The sequence below is a fragment of the Cornus florida genome, unplaced genomic scaffold, assembly GCF_030987335.1.
Source record: "Cornus florida cultivar Cherokee Brave unplaced genomic scaffold, ASM3098733v1 CherokeeBrave_3.0.0_Hap2_Chr10, whole genome shotgun sequence".
NCBI classification, from domain to species: Eukaryota; Viridiplantae; Streptophyta; class Magnoliopsida; order Cornales; family Cornaceae; genus Cornus; species Cornus florida.
The window spans coordinates 73,399,097-73,421,376 of record NW_026775580.1 but is presented as its reverse complement, the minus strand read 5'-3'; positions in this window follow the sequence as shown (position 1 = coordinate 73,421,376).

The following is a 22,280-nucleotide window of genomic DNA, read 5'->3' as shown; positions in this document are numbered from 1 at the left end:
TGAGGGTTTCATGACCACATCTACCTCCTCCATGATTGGCTAGATCTACACTTGGAGCTTGGATGAGCCCTAAGTCTTGTGTAATCTAAACCCTTGTATTTCTATTTTTGGAGATTTATATATATTGTTGTGACTAGTGTTCTAGTCTTGTGAATTTAATGAATCTTGGTATATTTCTATGATTTCTATAGTTTAATTCTTCCTATTAATTCTCTAGTTTATTTACATGTCTATGTGTGATTAAATTGGGAATTATTTATTATATGATTCATATGGATTAATTCTTTCTATTGATTCTCTATTTGATTACATGTTGTCTTATGTGTGATTATTTGGGAATTGATCTCAACACTAGTTTCTCTATGTTGCTTGCATGTCTATGTGTAATTAATTAAGGATCTAGTGATGGCTAAGCATGGGTTTTTATTGAATGAGTTTGTTAATTAATTTGATGGATTATACTTATGCTTGATGGGTTGTTCTATAATTTAATTCATGCTTGTAGGTAGGTAGACAATTTATACTTGATTTGATATTCCATGGCTTATTATTGCAAATTCCATGATTCATTAGATTGATGTGTGCTACAATTATGACTAGTTTGATGGGTCATGCTTAGATTTGATGGGTTGTTCTACACTTAGTTTATTTGTTGGTTAGGTAGACAATTCATACATGAATTTGATGGTCCATGCTTAATATTGCAATTAGTAGTCGCATTTTGTTCACAACAATGTATACCCCATTAATGGAAAGCAAGTGATTAATTACATGAGCTTAGTGGTGATTCCAACACCCTAAGACCTCTTTTCATATCTCTTAGATCCCTATCTCTCACTAGTTTACTTTAATTGCATTTTAATTTCCTTGCATCTTAGTTTAATCAATCAATCTCTATCTTTTACAATCAATTGATACATTAGAGTCGAAGTTAAATTCCAACACGTATAATCTCTGTGGACGATCCCTACTCACTATACTTCATTAGTTGTAGTAGTGGTTTTTATAAATATAAATTTGACTAAAAAAGCTTCAGAAACCACATTCATATTTTGACTTTGTGAAATGACCTCTCGCATTAAAAAGTCCGTTTTCTAAACACTTGGAAAGGGGCTCGTCAAATAATAACCATATCGGCGTATCAACCATCTCATTTTTATGCCAGCTTAGTGAGCTCCACACATTCCTTCATGTACCTCTGCCATAATCTTTAAACCTTCAAGCTTGCTAATACATTGAAATAGCAAACCATCATCAGCCGATCTCTTATAAAGATCCCCTTCCATAAGCACATAATTGGCAGCATTTCTTTTTATTTTTCGATCGGCTTCTGGAGTTGGATGTTATAAGAACAAGATATAAAGAATTCGCCAATCATCATTATCTAGCTCGGCAACATCAGTGGCAAAGACTTCTTCCATAACTTGATTTCTTGTTTCAGCCAATGGAAGAGATCGGCGTGTGATTTTCATTACCCTTTCCTTTATACCATTCGGCACTCTGATTCCTGAAACAGTTTGTGCTAAATCATTAGCTATTTTATTCATGGCCCTTGGTTTGTATTCCAAAGTCACACTGTGAAATTGGTTGACCAATTGAGTTGCCAATGAGTAAAATAGCCTTAATTGCCAATTTAAACATCTAAAGTCTTCTGAGATTTAATTAATCACCAAACTTGAATCCCCAACAATTTGGACAACTTTTACTGCCATTTCTAGTAAAATTTCCAAGCCGATAATCAATGCTTCATACTCGACTTGATTATTTGAGCACCTAAAATCTAAAAAGAAAGAAAATAAAATTTGATTCCCCACTGGGGATATTATGGCTATACCAACTCCTAAACCTTCACTGGTACTGGACCCATCAAACATTAAAGTCCAAGGGGTCAAAAATATAGATGCCGAGTCAAGTTCATCAAATACTTGTGATTCGATTTCAGGTGAAGGGTGATCAGCAAGGAAATCTACCAATGCCCTTCCCTTAATCGCTTTTTGTAGAACATATGCAAGTTGAACTCCATTAACACTAGAGCCCTTTTGACGATCCGGCCTGTGATTAATGGCCTTGATAGCATATACTTTAGAGGATCTGTTTGACAAATAATATAAACTAAAATAGGCAACATGTATACTCTTAATTTCATCGCTACAAAGTACAAAGCTAAACAAAATTTCTCAATCGGTGTATATTTACACTCGACTGAAGTTAAGACTCGGCTAAGATAATATCTTGCTTGTTCACTTCTTGCTTCGTTTTCTTATGCAAACATACTTCCTATAGATTCTTCAACAGCCAATAAGTATAACTTCATCGGCCACTTCTTCCTAGGCGGTATCATAACAGGAGGACTCGATAAGTATTTCTTGATCTTTTCAAATGCTCTCTGGTGTGTGTCATCCCATTTGAATTCTTCCATCGGCTTCAACTTGAGTAAAGGAGAAAACATATTTAACTTACCAGCTATATTAGTAATAAATCATCTAAGATAGCTCATTTATCCTAGTAACCTCTGTAATTGTTTCTTTGTTTCTTAGTACGCTGGCATCAATAATTGCCTTAGCTTTATTCCTATCAATTTTGATGTCCCTTTGGTGTACCAAGAAACCCAAAAAGTTCCCTGTTGATACTCCAAATGCACACTTTATTGGATTCATCTTTAACTTATGGGCCCTCATTCTCTCAAAAGATGCTTTGAGCTGAACCAAGTGTTCCTTTTTTGTTGCTAATTTCACTACCACATCATCGATATATACCTCCATAAACTTGCCAAGCATATCATGGAAAATAGAATTCATAGCTCGCTCATATGTAACACCAGCATTCTTCAATCCAAAAGGCAGCACTACCCTTTCAAAAGTTCCAATCGATCCTGGACATCTGAAAGCTGTCTTTGGGATATCTTCCTTGGTTATATAAATTTAATTATAGCATGAGTGTCCATCCATAAAAGACATAATTTTTTGTTTGGCAGCTGTATCAATCAATTGATCGGCTATCGGCATAGGATACTCATCTTTTGGGGTTGCCGAGTTTATGTATCGAAACTCAATACATACTCATAATTTGTCATTCTTCTTAATAACAGGAACTAAATTTGATAACCACTTGACATACCTTATAGTTCGAATGAAACTAGCTTCCAACAATCGTTTGATTTCCACCTTGACTTTATCTACCACCTCTTAAGCATTCTGCGAGGCGGCTGTTTATTTGGTTTGTACCCATCGTTAATGGGCAACTGATGTTCCACCAGATCTCTGGATAAACCCAACATTTCTTCATAATTCCAAGCAAAATAATCACTGTATTCCTTTAACATGCTGATCAACTCGGTTTGTAATTCTGGATCTAACAATGCATTGATGTAGGTTGGCCTAGGCTCTACATTAGTACCTAAATTCACATCCCTTGATGGATCTTGAGTTTCTGCTTTGAGATCATCAAGCTTGGCTGGTGCCAATTCCAAGTCTTCTAATTGAATGGCATCCAACTTTTCATTATTGATTTATCCAACCTCGACAACATTAGCCGAGAGACCTGGCTCTACTTTTGCTTCCTTTTCTAGCCGTTTTTCAGCTATGTATGCTTGTAACCTGATGCAAGCAGCCATGAAGGCCTGTTGCAGAGCTGCTTCTCTTCAAGTTTAGCTTCCATATATTAACAACTTTTTCTTCAGTTATAGCAAGCCAAGGAAATTTTACCTTCGGCATAGAATTTTCCTGTTGCAACTCGCCGATTTCCCAATCGGTAAGACTTCTTCTCATAGTTGCCGATACAGGTCTTTTATCGGCTTCTATTCCCACAAATTTAATAGGAACACATTCTTCATCATACAAAATAGCATCTGCCGAATACACTTTTGCCAGAAATGGCTTATCATCGGCATTTACTATTTTCACTTTGTCTCCATCCCAAAAAATCAACATTTGGTGTAATAATGATAGAATGCACATATTTGGATGAATCCAATCATGGCCTAACAACAAATTATATGAGGCCGTGGATTCAAAAATAAAAAATGTCATGAAGGATGTTCTTCCTCCAATTTTGACTTCTAAAGAAAGAATCCCCTTAGTACTGGTTGAACCTACATCAGTACAACATCTTCCATACTCTTACCAAGTTTCTTCAATGTACTAGCTGGGATAACATTCAAAACCAAGCCATTGTCAACCAAGACTCAGTTAACAGGTTGGCCTTCTACCCATACCTTTACATACAAAGGCCTTAATTGTTGAGTTATTTCTAACAAAGGTTTCTCAAAGACTACATTCTCTGCCGATTCTAAAAAAAGAATCGATAACTTCTGAATTAGCTAAGTTTCTTTCTCCTTGACACTATCTTTTCCTTCTGTTTCCTCTTTCTTTCCGGTATTCTCAGTTGATGCTGATGGGGCCTGAAACATTGTTGGTAATACGAATGCCATATTATAAGACATATTATCTGGGAAACTGCTGATGAGCGCTGAAAAGTGCGTATTTAAACCACTTAAGCTTAGGTATTCTAGAACCTTTATCTATCTTATTTTACCATTTTGTTTTGATTTCGTGTTATTTCCATTTTCAGGTACTTATCCCCAAAATAAGCTAACTCAGCTAAATAAGAGCATAATTGAAGCAATTCTGGGATGATTCAAAGAAAGGAGCAAAGTAGAACAAAAGGAAGCAAATGGTGGAATTTCAGCAACTTCGATCGATCTCAAGAAAAGTTCGATCGATCCAACTTTCATCGATCTCAGCACTTCAAGATGGATCTGAACCATGATTGTTCCTATTCAGAAATCTTAAAGTTTGATCGATCCAACCTTATTCTCTGATCGATCAAACCATCTTATCCTTATCCAAATGATTGATCTTATCCAGTTGTACCACCCTACCAACCACTTTTGTCCTTTTCCCAAAAATATCTTCAAAATATCTCAGATTTGTTTTTATCCAAAAGGCGCCGTCAATGAGGATCGATCCAGCCTAATTTCGATAGATCTCAGCCATGTTCGATCGATCCAAGTCCAAGGTTCGATCGATCAAACTTCCTCCAGTGCGAAAAAGTTAAATTTCCAGCTCACAAAAAGTTATCCTTTATCTAATCATTGGGGAATATTTGTTGTACGACCCAAGCTCATTTTGGGTGTCATTTGACCTACCTATATAAGGATAAGGATTACTTTTTACATCATATCATATCATACCTTGCAGATTCATCTAGAAAAGATTTTTAGAGAATTCTAAGTGAGGAAACAAAAGATAAGGAGGAGGCTAGAGACACCATTGGAGACTCTTCATCAACCTAGGAGCAGATTTCTTTTATGGAGCTTGCCCTTGAGGGTTGGAGGACATCATCCATGAGTGGCTAGACATCCTTTTAGGCCTAGAGTTAGCCCTAAGCATACTTTCTACTTCTTGATTTATGTATTTTTGAGGGGTTTTGTATTGTGATTCATGTTTTGACACTTTTATATATATTGATCTTATTTGTTCAATGATTTATATGGTTTAATGCTTCCAATTGATCATTTCATTCTATTTGTAATACCCCTAATTTTAAAAGGATATTCCTAGAATTTAATTTAATTATTTAATTGCATTGTATTGAATTATGTGTCATTTTAAGTGCTTATTTGCTATGGTTGCCTAGTTGTATTAATTGCTTTGTTTTGTTCAATTTATTTAATTGAGTTGTTTAATTTTTGTTTTCTTTAATTGTCTTGCTTATTGTAATTGTTTAACTGGTTAATTAGTTTAGTTAAATTAGTTAATTGAATTAAATTAGCATTTGTTAAATTATAATGTTAAATTTAGGGTTTTATTCAGTTAATCACCTATGGGCCGGCTAGGATTAAATGAGGTTTTAATTAGTTTTTGGCCTAGGGTTTTAGGTGGACTTAGGTTTTTGTTTTTGCCTATAAATACATCTTTAGGGTCTGCCTAGGGTTTTAGAAACCCTATTCACGATATAGTAAAGGCAGAGAGATGGTTGGAGAAGTCTGGGAGAAGACAGAAAGGGGAAAACAGAACTTCGTCGGAGAATTTAGGAAGACAACGGCATAGGTTTCGGATTGAGACCTAAAGGCAAGTTCGAATCCTAACTCTTTTCCTTTGCCTTGTGTTCTTTGCATGTCTAATACAACTCCAGGGAAACAATAAGGATTGAAATTAAACTAAATTTTTCATGTCTATTTTGTTTTCAAAAAAACTGGACGTGTTTACAAGTGGTGTTATTTGTTTTAAACTTGTCTTTATGTAGTTTCTGTTTTGATTCATGTAAATTGATGAATTATGAATTTAATTGGTTCTATAACATGTTGGGAAGCACTAGAATTAAGTTAGGTTGCAGGACTTAGTGGCTAAAACAGTTGATGTTCATGCATAATTAAATTACGCGTATTAAATCCTTTTTTGCAAAACTCATATTTGAACTGATTTTGGTAACTGAACAAAGGATTAAATGGATTTTGGAACATTTTTCAACTTAATTTAAGACACTTAAAAACCTTAGGAATTGCAGACAGTTTATCAGAAACTCACCGGAGTTGAAAACGATGAAGAACAGAGGAGAGACGGCTCAAGTTTTCAAAAAGCCGCCTCTGCCGGACAAAGAGCAGGCTCCATGAAAAGTGGAGCCAGCTCTAGGGGACTTGGAGCCACCTCCAAAGTTAGGAGAGCTGGCTCCAAGATGGGAAGAGCAGGCTCCACTTTTGGGTAGAGCAGGCCCTTCCTCGGGTGTGCATTTTTCAGCTTTTCTGCGACTGTGTGGGCTACAGAACTTGGATTTTGAAATTTTTAATTTCTGTTGGAAGCTATATTAAGGTGTTTAGAGGTGGTCTAAGCTTGATTAAAATCCTTGAAAGAAGATTTATATAAAATAGAGCGACTTTGTTTAATGCAATGGTAAGCAAAGGCTAAGTAAATCAATTTACTTTTCTGGATGAAAGGATTTCGAATTGTTTAAAGTTTAGGATAACAATTCTTAGTAATCAAATTTACAGTTAAATCTATCCCAGTGTTATAAAAATAAGCATATGGATATATATAATATAGTATGCTTATTTGGAACATAGTTGGTTTATGGAGGATTTTATATTGCTTACTTTTACGATAGCAATTCTTATGGATGATTTATTTTAAAATTATGTTCCAGTGTTATAAAAATAAGCCTGTGAACGTCTATATTCTATTATGGTTGTTTTGAAATAATTGGTTTACATATATGACCTGTTGTATCAATTATTGGACATTGCGAATTAGTATGGATTAAGCCTGATAACTAACAATCTTTTTATCATGCTTAATTTGGAACAATTGATGTTTATACTTAATATTTTATTATCAATTATGGATTATATGGATTAGTTGATAGATATAATTTGTATTTATTCTATCAACTGCTGGATAGATTGGATTGTATGCACCGGTATGGGACGGTGACATACCAGAAATGGTTTAGTTTCAAAATACTAAAACCAACCTGTATTGGAATAAGGGAATGGATTATAAATAAATCCTACTTATATTTAGGCTAAGTCAAGGAAGCTGCACAAGCTGAATGACTAGCTGGATTACTTGTTATCTATGTTAAGTCAAAGAAGCTGCGCAAGCTGAATGGCCAACAGGATTTCTTATGGACGGAACAGGACTTTAAATATATTTTTATGGTACCGCGATATGAGCTTGAGTCTTAGTGTCGACGGTTATGGTGCGTATATGTAGTAGGATGCATAGCTGGATATGCTAGGCTGAGGTGTACCCTGTTAGGCTTAGGTACTCATGCCCACTCAGGTGCGCTTTGCATGTTACCTTCTACTCAGGTTGAGATCCCCTGCATAGTCCAGTGAGAGTCCTGTAGTGTGGATATATAAATAAATACGGACTATATAGATATTGTTGAGTTGGTTAGAATGTATATGCGTATCGAGTCTCTCCTTGGATTGTAGTAGGATAGAACTTGTTCGTGGGCCTGACCCACTTCTATTTTTTCAGGTGTTCGATAGTTCCAGTCGTAGGCTTAATCGTGCTGAGAAGAGACCATCACTCACTCTTCCGGCAATGTAGGACTTCCCTCCATAGCTTACTTCTGGATGTTCTATCAGTTATTTGCATTTCAGAGTTGGATTATTATTAGGGGTCCACTAGAGATGGATTCCCGAGTTGTTGATTATTGGAGGATTCCTTAATTTAGTTTTGGAGTTGGATTTTAAGTAATTTAATTTTTAAGAATTATATTTTAGATTTCGTTCAGCGTTAAACTTTTATTTCTTAAATTCATTTTTTTTTTATTCCGTGTTCATTTTAAAATATTAATTGTTTGATATTCCCTCAGGTTTGGGCCTGGGCCTAATCAACCTGTGTCTCAGATCCGAGGGGTATCATACTATTCATATGTCTATGTATGCTAGAATAGATGTTCATGTGTTTGTCTCTATTTCTTGTGTTATTGATGCATGTCTATGTGTATTGATACTATAGATCTAAAGATTGTCAAGACATAGTGCTCAATGGCATGTCTTTATTTGATGGTTCATACTCATTGCTTGATGGATTGTACCTCTCCCTTAGTTCAATTAGTTTAATTTCATATCATTAGCTTAGTTGTAGTGTAGTTGTTAAATGGGAGGACAATCCATGCTTGTTGTTGATGTTCCATACTTATGAAAAGCAAGTAACATATATCTCTAACCTTGTGATGTGTTTGGTTGTGAGCTTAAAGAAAGGATTAATGGCTTAATTTGATATGTTGTGCTATCCACCATGTTTTTTAAGGCAATATATGCTTAATTTGTCATCCATGCCTATTGAAACAACCACACACACACACACTTGTTGCAATACATGTTCTTCCCCTCATTGATCATTCATTAAAGGTGTAGAAAAGCTATGCTTAGTGATGATCTCTAAACCCCAAGACCTCTCTCTCTTTTATTCTATCTATTGCATTATTGTTTACTTTAGTTTAATTTGCATCTAGTGTAATCCAACCAACCAACCACTATTTTGATCACTCGACCTACTAACCCTAATTTTGATTCCTCAATCTAGTACGACCCTCAATCCCTTGGGACGATCCCTACTCACCCTAGCTATATTTTTAGTGAAATGTAGTAGTGGCAATTTCTAAATGTAAAACTTGGCCACATTGCATAAACTTTTTGGGTTTGACGACGACCCACACCAACTGCCAAACTAAATTCTAAACTCATTCTTACATCTAGACCACGTCGGCTGATGCTCTTCTACCTCATCCGGTTGATCTTTCTCTGGAACATTAACCTGCTCAACCAACTCTTCCTGGCTTACCTTTTCTGCTTTCCTTTTTTCCTCGGCTATTCTCTTTTGTTCCCTGCATTTCTGAGATCAAATAGGCCCTCATTCAGATATTCCTGAACTCTAAGAAATTTTGAGTGATTAACTCGAGTCCATCTATCCTCAGCCGTGTTTGTCCTTGGCTGTACAGTTCATACTTTATGGGAATCGATGCCCTTTTGTACCCAAATTTCTGATTAGACTGGTGAACGTCGTTTAAAACTGGGATGCCGATATTGAGAATGGAATAGGCTAGATATATATTCTTGTCGATCATACTTCTCTGCCTTCATATGACTTCTGCTAGACTTACCCTGCCAAGGCTCTTCGCTGGGCTTAATTGGGAAGGTAAGCCTTTCAAGAATCCCTTTCCTCTTTGGTTGAACCTCTATTGGCTCTTCTTTCTTAGGTTTCTGCTTTCCTTTACAATTTGGGCAACAGCCATGGTCTATCAAGGCCAATTAAGCCTCTCTTAGTTGTCTCTATAATTCTACCATCTTTTCTAATGTCACACTTGATGAAAAAAACTCACCTGAGATCTTCCCAGCCTCCTCCCGATTTTCTTGCTTTGCTAAGCTTACCACATTAGTCGATGTGATTGTAGGAAATGGATTGGTATCCACCTTCATGGTATCTGATGTTTTCTCTGAAAATTTTAATGTACCTTCATCAATAGCTTTCTTCAACACACCTCATAGAACAGTACAATCATTAGTAGCATGGTTTCAAGAGTTATGATACTTACAATGGTCTTTTCCTTTGAGGTCACTTGCCGATGGAATCTTATGCCCCTTAGGCAAAGAGATCATTTTATCGGCCATCAAGTGATCAAAGATTTGATCTGTTTTTGATAAATCGAAAGAATAAATTTTTCCTGTATCGGCAACTCATTTCGTTGCTGCTGATGTTGATATTGCATTACCCCCCGTGGTCAGCTTAGGTTTAATCAATGTCTCATAGATATAAGGCTTTTTGATATTGACTTCTGCAACGTCAAGTTCTAATTCATCACCAACTTCTGCCGAGAACACCTCATAATTAGGGTTTTTATAGTAACTACCATTGGAGGAATTCTTTCTTTCCTTTTCTTCTTTAAGTATCTCCTCATACCGAGTAGCCCTGTCTACTAAATCGAAGAGATCTTAAAATTCAACCACATCAAACCTTTTACAATGTTCAATGTCTAAACCATTTAATGCTAACTTGATATACTCTGGTTTAGGCAAACTTACTCGGCACTTAAGTTTGGCCTTTCTGAACCTAGCAACAAAAGTTTCAATCGATTCGCTCGGCAACTGGGATAATCAAGATATATCTGCCAACATAACTTCTGTCTCTGTTCGGTAAGACTAGGAATGGAAAGCTTGTTCCATTTCATCCCACGTCTAAATAGAGTTGGCTGGTAAATTGTTGTACCATTCAAATGTTGTTCCAGCGAGAGAACTAGAGAATAACCTCATCCTCAACCAAGTATTGGGACCTGTTTCCCCATATTGTGTTGTGAACCTTGTAATATGCTGCACTGTAAAAAAATTTATTCACCATTGTACATAGAAAAATCAAGATACCGATAATTTTGGGTAACTCATGGGCATCAACATGATCAGGATAAGGCTTCCAATATACTGGCCGAGCATGTCTGTGTCCTGTGCTACCTCGACTTGTATTAGGGCTAATCCCCGCATTTTGGCCTAAAGAATCATTCGGGTGAAGTGGAACAAATAGGTTAACCCATTCTCATTGTGGATTTTCATTTGCATGCCCCCCGGCAACCGCCGGTGGTATTAATGGATTAACCCTACCTTGATTCTGATTGCCCCTTTCTTGTTGAGCTCATAAAGGAGGAATCGGCTGCATCAGTGGGCATTGCACATTCTAATTCTGCTGGTGATTTACTGGCGGCTGATATACAGGCACAGTGGTTATCACTGGTGGATCTGATAGTATTGTTGGATTACCAATCGGCATGCCAAGTGTTGGGCTTGGTATATTGCCAATCGGCATACTGAGAGTTGGATTCTGCAGCACCAATCCTATTATCGTTGCTTTTGGTTCTTCAGGAATGATCACTTTTGATGAAGAAATATGTTGAACTAATAACTCATGGACATTTGAAGCTTCGGCTTAATCAAATCGGCTTTGAATAACCGATAGTTGATTTGATATTGAATCCACCTTGAGTCCCATCCTATTTATTCGATCTCCCAAATGGGTCTCTTGGCTTTCCATTCTCTGCATTATAGCTCCAAGCATTTGCATGATCGGAACATCCGATGGGAAGGACGTTCCTGCTATATGGGATCTAGCTTGGCCAGTTGGCTGGACTTCCTCTTCCTTTTCCTCTTCCTTGTTTGTATTCGTATTCTTTAAATTCTTCTTGGGAGGTATCTTTGTTATAAATTATTCACTTAGTGGGGTCCCACCGGGCATGCCAAAAAATGTTAGCTAGTTAGATCCGATTTTAAATTCATGTAATATGGGCATGCCAAAACCAATTATTGGTTCAAGTGTAAATTATCAACTGTAGTCCCTTTAAGAAGGTTGACTTTCAGACAATGCGAGGAAAAAGGGAACACTAAAACTCCTCTTTTGAGTTCAAAATTGCCTTAATTAAAAGGACTTTTACAATGAATAATTCATAGTAAGTAAATTGAGAATAGAAAGAGGAGAAAATATAGATATAGAAGGAGATAGAAAGATAGAGATAGAGGGAGAGAAGTAGAACGAGATAGAGATAGAGAAAAAATAACAAGAATGCTATTTAGAGAAAAAGCTTGAGAAAGCAAACACAATAAATTAAAGATTCTAAGGGTGCTGGACCTCTATCTCAGCATGCCTCTTTGTTTATTTATAGAATAACGCTTGAACAAAATCCTATACATAAGTATTCTAAATACATCAAAACTCTATCAAATAACTAACAACTGTTTTCAAATAAAATTAATCATATAGATAATGACCAGCATTTAAATAAATGATATACATTAGCAATATATTTTCTATCCATTTGTAACTTCAAACCATCCAAACCAACTCTATCTGTTGCACCATAATCCATGCAGAATCCAATTCTTCTTTAACTGCTACACTACTACCCCAGTTGTAATCCAAATCTAAGATCCATACTGAGTAATAATATTATTCAACCCAATTTAATTACCACACATCTTCAGCCCAATCTCTTCTTACGGCCCAAACCTCTGCCACGTCGCTGTATTTCAAGCCCAATTATAGTCCAAGCCCACTTACCAAAATGGGTGTCAACACTGTACAAGGCCATTTTGTAAAATCCTATAGAATCCCTCATCGAACAAAGATCAAACCAATCAATCTTTTTCTTTCTCGATTTCACTATAAAAAAAAAAAAAAAAAAAAGGTTCATTGGACTATACCAATCCGTTGAAGATAGTAATATTGTTGTCTAATAATATTTGAAGAAAATAAATTAAACAAAATGTAAATCCTTGATATGACTTTATTAATTCTTGAACAGTTGGATTTCTACCACATTGATATTATGACTTTTACCATCTTAATGGGCTTGTATTTATCTAAACATTAGTAGACTTGCCGTTAACATCCATTTGAAAACATATTTTATGTATGGAAAGCATAGGTGTTTGATGTAAGAAAACAAAAGTGGATAACCTAGCAAGTTCTTACATGTTATCGTGTGAGGAGGAGCATAGGAGATTGATGTGAAATTAAGTAGCTAAGTATAACATCAACGAATGAACTTGTAGGTCTTTGCACATTTTATGTGAGGACAAGTGGTTGATGTGGGACTAGTTGGTTATGAGGGTAAGTGTGAGGTCGTTCGGATATTTGTATCTCCTTCATAGCAATTGGATTATAATTTTTATATATTATTAATAGAAACTGTGGTTAATTGTTTTACATATATATTATAAATATTATGTATTGATCAATTCATGAGATGAGAGAGGTGTCCTATGATAATTTGGGTTGAATTTGTTGGGTTTAAATAATAAATAACATGTAGAAATCAAAATTAATCATGAATTAAAAAGAGTTTTTTGATATCATACCTGATTAGAAAATTAAACTTTAGATACCTTTGAGAATTCCTTAGTGCCCTTTGAGAGATCTAAAAAATTAGAACGTTTTATGCCCTTTTGAGAGTTGTCGATACGATAGGTCTGAATAAGGGTTTTAAAACCCTTATATATAACAACAACAGGGGGGAACGGCTTCTCTACAAACAAGTATACCTAAGTCTCCCTTCTTATCATGGAAACTCATATATTAATGGTTAGAATTAAATCAGACCAAACAAGTTGAAAAACCACAATCCAACGGTATAAAAACCATACTCCCAATTATACCACCAAATTGGAAAGTACAACCCAATTCATCAGGGATCAATAATTACATTGCAATCCTACTTTAGAAACGTAGTGCATAGGACTATAAAATAATTTTTATTATTTATATATATATATATATATATATATATATATATATATATATAATTTCCAACAATCTTCCACTTGGTCCATGCACTTTAAGTTTTATAAAAGGACACTATGGATTGCAACACATTTTATAAAAGTCGAGTGGCCACTCATTTTTTATTTAGAAAACACAATTATTGAAATTGATGGATTGAAACTTTAGAACACTCTCCCCCATAAATTTCCTCAATAGTGGATCATGAATGTGTAAACAAATAATATATTAGTCTAAACAGTTTCATGGTCTCAAAACTGATTCCTTCTAGGATTCAAGCAAATAGAGTGGTTTTTACTGTATTTCATGAGATGTGCAAACTGTATGTGGTTTAAACGCACACCTCACTATCCGTCCTGTTTTATACCATTATGGTATGTCACCTGAACATATTACAGCAAACCGCCAACCTTTTGTTCAGTGTGAGAGTTTACCAATATGGAGCCAATCTCATATCTAGCCCAAGTTATCCTCATAGAGTGTTGACACTCCTATAGGAAAACTTTAGTATTTATGTTTGGAGTTACCAATGTGGTGCCAATTTCACATCTAGCCCAAACAACTTCATGAGTGAAATACCACTCCTAGACAACAAGAATAATACGTGCACATATCATATACAATAATGTAATAATTATTATGATGCATCATAGCTTTATTTTTATGCAAATAATTGTCACCGTAAGGTGTAAATAAACTGAAATAAAACAATTGCAATGTAACATGATGTAACAGAGAAATCAGATATCATAACACAATGCCTCTTGAATACACATCCGAATCACGTGCTCTTTAAATATTTTTAGCTTAAGACCTTTAGTGAGAGGATCTGCAATCATCCTTGCTGTATCTATATGGGGAATCTCAATAATACCTTGTTTAACCTTCTCGCACACGTAAAGGTACTTTATATCTATGCGCATATTACGCTTTTTCATTTTTCACATATTTTGTGACAGCTTCATTATCACAGAAAAGTATTAAAGGCTTGTGTATGGAGTCCACAACCTTTAAATCCGCAATAAAATGTTTCAACCACATGGCACGTTTGGTCACTTCATAACAACTGATCAACTCTCCATACATAGTTGAATCTGCAATAATGGATTGCTTAGAGCTTTTTCATAATACAACTCCTTGAGCCAACATAAAAATATATCTATAAATGGATTTTCTACTACTCGAACAACCTACATGGTCTGAATCAGAATAACCAACTATCTCCAAATGATTTGATTTCCTGACACCAAGATAAACTCTTTTGTTCTCTGAAGATACCTCAAAACTTTCTTCATCACCCTCCAATGAGCAATACCTGGATTTTGCTAAAATCTTCTAAGTATCCCAACCACATAACTAATATTTGGTCTAATGCACGTCATAGCATACATTAGACTTCCAACTGCAGAGGCATATGCAGTGACATCAATTTTACTTCTCTCAATCTCATTCCTAGGACATTGGTCCTCTGAAAAAATATCCCCTTTTACAACTGGAACCTCACCAGGTGCACAATTTTCCATCCCAAAAGTTTTTAAAATTTTATTAATATATGCCTTTTGAGATAAACCAAGTATGCCTATCATGCGATCTCTATAGATCCTAATACCCATGACAAACTCAGCACTGCCCATATCCTTCATATCAAAATGACTTGATAAAAAATTCTTCGTATCATATATTGCATGAATGTCATTGCTAGCTAGTACGATATCATCAACATATAAGACAAGAATAATAAAACGACTCCTACTGACCTTGAGATATATGCATTTATCTCCAACATTCTCCTCAAACCCATAGCTAGTAATCATTTCATCAAATTTCAAGTACCACTGTCATGAAGCTTGTTTAAGCCCATAAATTGATTTCTTTAATTTACACACTTGATATTCATGTCCCTTCACCACAAAACCTTCAGGTTGAGACATGTATATCTCTTCCTCAAGATCTCCATTAAAGAATGTTGTCTTCACATCCATCTGATGCAACCCAATATCATAATGTGCAATAATAGCAAGAATGACTCTCAAAGAGTTCTTTGATGAAACTAGAGAGAAAGCCTCAGAGAAATCAACACCTGGCTTCTGCTTGAAACCTTTAGCCACCAATCTAGCTTTATATCTATCAACATTTCCAAGTGAATCCATCTTTGTCTTAAAGACCCATTTGCACTCCACCGTATTACGATCTGTAGGTAAATCAGCAAGCTTCCACACCCCATTAACATCTATAGAATGCATTTCATCTTTCATAGCATTTATCTAACTAAAAGATTCATGACTCTCCATGGCTTCATTAAATGAAGTTAGATCCTCATGCTCGCCAATGTCAACCTCACTAACATACACTTCAAAGTCATCAGGTATAGCGGACCTCCAAGTTTTAGAAGATCTTCTAAGTTGAGCAGGCTCAAAAAGTGGATTAAAAGTTAAAGCAAGAGGCTGCATACGAGGAATAACAGAAGGGGTGGGACTAGGAGCTCTGAATGGAATCACTGAAGTTAGAATTAAATCTGTAGTAAATGGAATAGGCACAAAAGATTGCTCCTCTGTAAAAGAGAAAGTACGATGATCCAAACTCCTACTAGATTCACCATTCTCAATAAATTTTGCATGACTTGTCTCAACAATCTCTATAGGTCTAGAGGGACAATAAAATCTGTAACCAAATGATCTTTCAGGATACCCAATGAAATGACAAGTAACAGTGCGAGGATCAAGCTTCTTAATATCAGGATTATACAACTTTGCCTCTACAAGACATCCCTACACATACAAATGTCGAAGACTAGGTCTACGACCTGTCCAAAGCTTGAAGGATATTTCAGAAGCTGTTTTACATGGCACCCTATTAAGAATATAAACTGTCTATTTAAGAGCTTCTCCCTAAAGTTTCTCAGGTAGTGAAGAATGGCTCATCATACTGCGAACAACATCTTGATAGGTGCAGTTTCTCCTCTCTGCAACTCCATTTTGTTCAAGAGAACCAGGTGTGGTATAATGTGGCACTATACCTTCCTTCTTGAAGTACGTCACGAGAGGACCATGATTCACACCCTCCTGGTCCATTCTCCCATAATACTCACCGCCTCAGTCCGATCTTACACTTTTAATCTTTTTGCCAAACTATTTTTCAACTTCAGTCTGATAGATCTTAAACATGTTAAGTGCATCGGACTTTTGGTATATTAGGTACAAATAAGCATACCTTGAGAAATCATCAATAAAGGTAATAAAATACCTTTGTCCTCCTCGAGAAGCGGTAAGAAACGGACCACAAATATCTGTGTGAATAAGGTCCAAAAGACTAGATGGCCGACTAGCCTCAAAATTACGTTTCTTCTGTATCTTCCCCTTGACATAGTCAACACATAAATTAAAATCTGAAAAATTTAGTGGTCTTATAATCTCATCCTTCACCAAGCATTCAAGTCTCTTTCGAGAGACATGCCCCAATCTCCTATGCCACAACATAGATGAAACCTCTCTAATAAAAGCACGTTTTGATCCGGAAGGTATCGAATCCATAGAAAAACAAGAAACATGTATATGAGAATCATCCAACAATAACTGATATAAACCATCAACTAAACAACCATGTCCAATTATATTATTACCATAATGAATAATAACTGATCCATCACCAAAATAAAACCCAAAACCCAAAACATTAAGTCTTGAAACTGAAAGTAAATTATGCCTAATAGTATGAACATAAAAAACATCCTAAAGCTCTAAGGAAAAACCAGTGTGTAACACTAGCGAAATTGTCCAACATGAACCGCATCAACATTACCCAACACCAATTTCTCCTTAGCCCTGGGTTTTCTCTGGATTCAAAGTCCCTATGATGAACAAGAGATAAGAATAAATGCATCCGTATCAATCCACCATGTATGATTAGGCACATCTACTAAGTTGGATTCAAATATTAACATAGCGACTCCCATACCTGCTTTGTTTTTCTTTAACCAATTTTTGTAGCTATAGCAGCCTTTCTTTTGATGACCTTTCTTATTACAGAACCAACACTCATCATTCGCATTTGCATGATCAATGCATTTTCCTTTGTTGACCTACTTTCCATTTTTCTGAATTGCCTGATTCCCTTTCTTACCGTCTTTCTACTTAAAGTTATTCCTACTTTTACTGCTTATGGCAAGATGAGCTGACTCAAATTTCCCCTGAGTCGTTCTTCCTCGGTCACACAAAGTGCCAATAGCTGATTAATGTCTTATTTTGTCTCTTGTGAATTATAATTTACCCTGAAAGCATCAAAAAATCTAGGCAGAGAATAGATCACCATGTGGACCAATAACTTATTATCAAATGTGATTCCCTGCTCCCTGTGACCATTAACCATCTTGCATATCTTATAGATGTGATCCCTCACTGAACCACTGCCATCATAACTGGTTAACATAAGTTGTGTCAAATAATAATACTGAAGTTGCTTCTTGGTACCCATGAACTGCTTCTTAATTAAATCAAAAAGCGCCTTAGCAATATCAAATACAGGAATACCACCACGAATAGTCTCACCAATAGAAGCACGGATCAACCTAATAGCCATGGTATTAGCCTTAGTCCACTTACCAATCAATAATTTTACTGTTTCAAAAGACTTTTCAGTGATTGCAGCGGGTTTCTCCTCATAAAGTACGAACTCATAGTCCAAGAAACCCAACATAATATCAACACTTGTCCTCCAAGTAGTATAGTTTGAACCATTCAATGGTTCAATCCCTGTGAGCTGTCTTTGAATAGTGGAAGCATCCATAACTGTAATACATGTTATATCAAATAACATAAAATGAACAACATATAAAATAACGTCACAGCTTTAAGGATTATTACTTTAATTCGTGTTTGGGGTTTTAAGCCAAATTTCTCAGGATGTTTTACTATATGCAAAAACCGTCCATCCTGCGGGAATAGATAAAATGCCATCTAAAAATCACCTTTTGACAGAATTTTAGATTTTTTATTTTACCCCCCAAACTTTGCGATCAAATCGCACATAGACTTCTATTACCTTTTGGCAAAAGGGTTATTTAGTTATAATCTAACCACTCTCAAATATTCTACTCACTTATCCCGTACTAAGACATTGATCACCTTTTGGCAAAACAAATGCCCTCATGTAGGTAAGTGCACTGTGAGACCTCAACAAGACCAATGCCTTAAAATTTCAAAAAATAATAACCCACATGAGCGTGTCACTTTTTAGCAGGCATCACTCACTTTGACTACTATTTTTGAAACAATCACTTTACCGATCCTCATAAACTCCAATGAAGGACCTTATTTTCTAGAAGTTTCATTTTAATCAGGTTCAAATTTATTTATTTAATATGCATAAACTAAACCAAAATATGGAACAAATACCATAAATTAATAATAAAGCGTTGGATCAGTACCATTAAAATTATATGTATAGCACACTCATGAGATCATGCAGTTTCATTACCATTATATGAGATTACTATCAATTAGTCAGTGGGCAATAAATAAATAATACATTAAATTACTACCTCACATATATGGAATAATTTAAAGAAGTAATTAAATATTCAAACATATATCTCTCTCTATATACTATACACAATATGATTTTCACAATTAAATTCATTGACTTTTTTTGTTCCTTTTTCGGCTTGCATAAGGAAACAAAATTGATGCATTGCATAACAAATTCATGCTTAAAATAAAAGGTTTTCATCTTTTGTTCCTCGTTCGGCATGCATAAGGATTGCATAACAATTTCATGCTAAAATAAAAGGTTCTCGTCCAACATGCATAGTATTTGAAAACAGAACCTTTGAATCAATTATGTGATGAATTTATATGGTTTAATTAATTGGATATCCCAAAAGCCATAACTGATTAATCAAACACCATTATTGATTGTATTAATATTTTCAGAGAGTTTTGGACCATGTGATTAAATGTTAATCACCCACGAAAAACATGGACACAAAGGAAATTAGTGCGATTTCAAATACACCAATTTAAGTATACTACATCATAAATCAGTCTTTACTATTTTGATTTCTACAAACCCTAACTTGGCTCTGATACCAATTATTGGGTTTAAATAATAAATAACATGTAGAAATCAAAATCAATCATGAATTAAAGAGAGGTTTTTGATATTATACCTAATTAGAAGATTAAACTTTAGATACCTTTGAGAATTCCTTAGTGCCCTTTGAGAGATCTGAAAAATTAGAGCGTTTTACCCCCTTCTGAGAGTTGTCAATACGATAGGTCTGAATAAGGGTTTTAAAATCCTTATATATAACAACAACAGGGGGGAATTATTTCTCTACAAACAAGCATACCTAAGTCTCCCTTCCTATCATGGAAACTTAGATATTAATGGTTATAATTAAATCACACCAAATAAGTTGAAAAACCACAATCCAACGGTATAAAAACCATACTCCCAATTAGAACACCAAATTGGAAAGTACAACCCAATCCATCAAGTATCAATAACTACATTACAATCTTACTTTAGAAAATGTAGTGCATAGGACTATAAAATAATTTTTATTATTTATATATATATATATATATATAGATATAATTTCCAACAGATTTATGTATATGAAGAGTGTTCATATACGGGCAAAATTAATCAGGTGCAAACCACATTATCACTCATATTTTAATTTGGTACAGTAAGAGATATGGACACTCAATTTTTGAAGAATTAAAATGAATTAGGATGAGTTAATAAATTGCAACCGTCATCATAAATAATTAAATGTGTTGAGAACAAAATTAAAGGTGTTGGGAATAAGATTAAATATGTTGAGAATAAGATTAAAAGATGTTAGAAAAAGATTAAAACGTATTGATGTAAAGATTAAGGTGTTGAGATTAAGTTTATAAATAACTTTAATTGAGTTTGTAGTATAATGTAGCACCGAATCGATACTTTGAAAGATTTCTTTCAATTTTAAATTTAAGCCACCAATTCATTACTTTCAAACACAATATTTATATGTTTCATTCCAATGATATGGTTGATGCAGTCTGTTAATTTTTCTGTATATATATTAATTAGTATAAGTGTCATTTAACATGACCATACTGATGTGATTGTTGCCGGAATTGGTTTCCATTTTGTATAGCGAAATTATTTAATCTCTTAATTTATATTTAATTATTAATTGAAAGAGCACTCTTTAGTCTCTTAGCCAATCTTCTAAAGAAGCCTCTCTTTAATTAAAATCTTTTTTTCTTTTTTTAAGTGTTCTGAAATTTAAATATTTTATTTTTTACTGATGAAAGGCAAGAACATGTTTTGGGCACTTTCATGACAGACAAGATAATTTTGTAAAAATTAAAAGGTGTTGAGCATACAATCAACAAAAAATACATCAGTAGTCCATAAGACAATTAGATTCAGTGTAGAGTTAAACTCTCACACCCTTAAATATACAATTGATAAGCGCCGACTATTGCATATTCAAGCGCCCTAAATTGCATTAGTTAAGTCCATTATTTGATTTTATTATGTAGATTATCTTCATTTATGCATTTTTGTTGATTTTCAGGTTCATTGGCATAAAAGAAGCAAGAATGATGTTTTGTTGAAATTTTGAATGCAAAGGCACAATGCTGAAACTTGGCAGCAGTGGAACCTGACTTTTGTCGCCATTTTCGACCTAGAAAACTCAAGAACTGGACTTCTATCATAACATAAAAGATTTAGAGCTCTGAATTAGATTTCTAAATATTCAAGCGGTTTGTCATTCGGAGCTCAGAACAGAGAGTTATGGCCTTGTTACCAGAGGTGCGCAGAACTGCCTGGCAGCAATGAAATTCTGCCTTGATCTTCATTTTCAACCAACTAGACTTGAGAATTGGATCTCCACCAAAACATAAAGTTTTTAGAGCTCTGAATTAGCTTTCCAAATATTCAAACATTTCATCATTCGGAGTTTGGAACGCAAAGTTATGGCCATTTTACCAAAGTAGGTCCGGGCAGAGCAAGGCAAGAATGGAGCATTCTACTCCAATTTCGAGTGCTCGAGCCCTTATTTTGAGTGCTCGAAATTAGGGCAGAATTGCATCCGGAAATGGCTCATTTTCAGCCACTTGCATCTTGGGTTCCTCAATTCTAATTTCCCTCTTTAATGGTTGGTTGGAGATGTTGGTTGGTGGGGGGTTTTTAGAGGCTTATCTCTAGAAGATAAGAGAGGGAGGCCACACATATCATTAAGCTTGATTTTGGGAAGATAGAGGGGAGAGAAGAGAGCAAGGAAGAGGGGGTTCTTGGAGCAAAAAGAAGGGAGCTCGAAAATGGAAGGAGGATCCATGCTTCTCCCTCCATCTAGGGCCACCATGGGTAACTAAACCCTCTTCTAGGGAGGTGATGAAACTCCTTCTTGTAAGCATGTCTTGTTTTTTATTTACATTTGGGGATGTAATGTATATATATGACCTCTCCATGAACTAGAGCTTTATTTGATGTGAATAGCTTCAATGTCTATTA